The sequence below is a fragment of the Microcebus murinus genome, chromosome X (genome assembly GCF_040939455.1).
Source record: "Microcebus murinus isolate Inina chromosome X, M.murinus_Inina_mat1.0, whole genome shotgun sequence".
NCBI lineage: Eukaryota > Metazoa > Chordata > Mammalia > Primates > Cheirogaleidae > Microcebus > Microcebus murinus.
This window is the reverse complement of record NC_134136.1, coordinates 69205487-69209667: the sequence shown is the minus strand read 5'-3', so window position 1 is coordinate 69209667 and position 4181 is coordinate 69205487.

Below are 4181 nucleotides of genomic sequence, written 5' to 3'. Positions count from 1 at the left end.
ATTATGGTTTTCTTTTTTTCATAATAGCCATTCTAACAAGTGTGAGGTGATATATTGTGCTTTTCATTTTCATTTCCCAAAGATTATAGATATAAAGCATTTTGCATATATCTGTTGACCATTTCTATCTGTTGATTGATAGATGTCTGTTCAGATCCTTTGCCCATTTTTAATTGAGTTATTTCTTTTCTTGCTGTTGAGTTACTCGACCTTCTTATATATTCTTATATATTTTGGATATTGGTCCTATACATGTTTATATGTCCTGAAAATATTTTCTCACAGTCTGTGGGTTGTCTCTTCACTTTGTTGTTTTCTTTCCTGCTCACATTTTTATTTATTTTTATTTATTTATTTATTAATTTATTTATTTATTGAGACAGTCTCACTCTGTTGCCTGGGCTAGAGTGTTGTGGCATCAGCCTAGATCACAGCAACCTGAAACTCCTGGGCTCAAGCGATCCTCCTGCCTCAGCCTCCCAAGTAGCTGGGACTACAGGTATGTGCCACCATGCCCAGCTAAATTTTTCTATATATTTTTAAAGGCCAATTCATTACTTTCTACTTTTAGTTGAGACAAGGTCTCGCTCTTGCTCAGGCTGGTTTCGAACTCCTGACCTTGAGTGTTCCACCTGCCTCAGCCTCCCAGAGTGCTAGGATTACAGGCATGAGCCACTGCACCTAGCCTCCTGATCAAATTTTTAGTTTAATGCAATCTAATTTGTCTATTTTTTTCTTTTGTTACCTATGTTTTTGAAGTCTTATCCAAAAAAATTTTGCCCAGTCAAATGTCATATAGCTTTTCCTCTATTCACTTCTAGTAATTTTACAGTTTCAAGTCATACATAAGTTTTAAAAATTAATGTTGTAAATATTTTGTTATTGAAAATTAGTTTAATATACAATTTCTAAGATGGGTCCCCAATGATCCCATCCTCCTATTATTCATTTTTATATGGTAATACTCCCTTGTTGAGTGTGGAATGGACTTATTGATTCACTTCTAGCAAATAAAATAAGGCAGTATTATGGTATGTCACTTCTGAGATTAAGTTATTCAAATACTGTGCCTTTTGACTTAGTTGATTTAGCTCTTTCTCTCTCCCTCTCTCTCTTGGATCAGTCTCCTGGGAGAAGCCAGCTGCCATGTTGTGGTGTGGAGCCCTGTGGAGAGGCTTATAGACAATCAAATTCTGCCAACAACCACATGAGTAAGTTTAGAATTAAACTCCTTCCTTTCTTAGTCAAACCTTCAGATGAGACCCCCTACTCTCCAGTTAATAGTTTGACTGCAATATCAATATAGACTGAGTCAGAGGCATCCAGTTAAGTTGCACCCAGATTCTTGGACCACAGAAACTTTAAGATGTTTGTTTTCTCAACCTGTTAAGTTTTGAGGTAATTTTTGACACAACAGTAGATAACTAGTACATTGATCTCAATCCCTAAAATGGTAGTCAATCATTATTTTATGGTTCCTTTTCTTAAACTGCCATTTTATCTGCATTAGAGATAGAGAAAGGGATTTGTACTTAAGTTTGATTATGAATCAAGTCAAATGGTATTCAGAAAATCTTTCCTGTAATAATGTTTCCAAAATTACATTTCAATAAGAAATTAATAATAAAAGAAGATTGATAGACACTCAAAAATACCATTCATTGATACCTTATTGTCATGAGAAGGGCAAATCTATTTATTAATCATATTCTTGGCTTCTCCTTAACTCATATGGAAGAGACTGTCAGTACCCACTGATAACCATTTTAAATTTAACATTTTTTGGTCTCTTTTGTAATTATACTGGTCATAAGACTAATTGTGGTCATTAGAATGTGAATGAAAGTCATGAATGTCACCTACAGGCCAAAGTTGAAGGCTCTGATGTGCCTGCCCCAATCTCCCACTGGCTATTTGATGTCATAGCAACCATAAGCTCGGTGGAAGCAGCTTGGGCCCCTAAGTAAGTGATTATCAGAAAAAATTATAGCTTGTGATTAATTCATCTAAGAGCAGGTCATATTTGTTAGCAACATCATCTATCCTATCTTGACTAACACCAATCTAGTCTCATTCTCCACTTAAATCTTTTAAGTAGGGATGAGCATTTGTTATTCTAGCAAATAAATTGTCTAAGCATTTGTTATAAATTATAGGGTAATATGTCTGAACTGCTAAATTGGGGCCATCAAAGAAAAACTAAAATGATTTACTTTATAGAGTCCTACATTTATTTTTCCTATGACCAGAAGACCTCAAATAGAAAAGAAACAGAGAAGACAAGGACAAGAAAATGGGCTGGAATTTGGTTGGTTGGTTGGTTTTGGTTTAGTTAGGATTATTTGTTTTTCCTGAGCAAAACAAAAAGAGAATAGTAAATATTAAGTGGTAAAAAGTGATAATTAGGAAAGATGTGTGAAGTCAATTTTAGAACGTAATTCTAGATGATATACAATATAATCCCCTCACACTTCTTTTAGGGCTTCAATATCTTCATTGTTTTCTACTGCTCCTCTTGATGGTGAAATAATATAGATTTTCAACCAGCAAAGAATTTAGTTACACTATGAATGTTTTGTTGATTGCCTACTATGATTCAGACACTATGTTAGTAGCTGCAGATTCAAAACTGAATAAGACATATAGTTTTTGCTTATGGAACACAAACAGACATTCCCTCATCCTCTAAGAGTTTACAGTCTTGGGGAAGAGACAGAAATTAAATAATTGTTGTAAAATGTGATGAGTGCTATGATAAGGGAAGAAGAAGATGCTAAGGAAACATAGAAGAAGGTCTCCTAATCCATACAGGCTGACAAGCAAGACTTCTAAGGGTAATGACAGGTAAGATATAACCAGAAATGTGTGTAGGAACTACCCAGGTGTGACCCTCCTCGAAAATTTTTCTCTCTCCCAAATTTCCAAGTAAGCATGCATTCAGAAAGATCTTCTGAGTTTGCATAATTCAACTGACTCAAATAGACTTCAAATGGCATCTGTCCTATCACCTCTTTAGACATGTCCAAATTCTAACAGTAGGTAAAATGTAGCTTTAAACTGGTACTATCATGCACACATTCTTAGAGCACTTGTCCATAGATGCTCTCTAATATTAATACACATATTTATTAATACTTTCATATTTTATTGTATTTACTTATTCTGATTTACTTAGCTATTGTCTAATATGGACACCTTTCATTGTTGCTGATATTTCCCAAATATAGTTAAAATTTTAATGAATGCCTGAAGACATCTATTTTTGGTTGCTTTATTTTCTTGCATAAAGCCCTAATAATAGAATTAGTCAGTTTCCAAAGCATCAAGGCACCATGGAAAGACCATGACTAAGATTGTTACACAGTTTCTCCTTGGCCAGATTACCTCACTTTTTGAGCTTTGACTTCTTTATCAATAAAATGGGATGAAAAATAGAACCTATCTCATTAGGTTGCAACAAAATTGAGTTAATAATATAGGCAAAGCACATATAACAGTGTTTGGCATGTAGAAAACATGACTTCAAGGAGAATGCTGTTTAGATGACAGAACAAAAGCTAGGAAACCAGTTGTAAAGATAATTGAAGTGGTTCAGATAAGAAGTAATGGCAGCTTGGCCTCACAGCATAGTAGTGAAAATAGTAAGAAGTGTATAGAATTAAGAATTATCTCAATTGTAGAACTGAGAATGTTTGTTTATGGGTTAATGTGCTGGGAAATGGTGAGAGAAGGAGAGGAGTCAGGATGACTTTAAGGTTTTTGGGCTGAACAATGGAAAGAATGCAGTTGTTAAATTCTGAAATGGGGAATATTGGAGGTTATTTATTTGAGCTAGTCTAATTTACTAGGGTAGCTCCAATGTCAGTTACTGCCCACTATTGTCATTTTATGGCAATAAATTTGAAAATTCAGATAAAATGGTGAAATTTCCAGAAAAATAAAATATATCAAAATTTATAGAAAAACAAAAATAAGAACTTTTTAATATATATTAAATGAATTTAATCTATTATTCAGAATGTTATTATTATTAACCTATATAGCAAGAAGACCCCCTGTCAAAAACAAATCACTGTTCTCTGTCATAAATTCCAATCAAAGCAGATTTAATAATTTAACAAAATATAGCCTTTTCTTATCCAAATGTTACTTGTGAAATCTCAGAATTGTCTAATTGATTT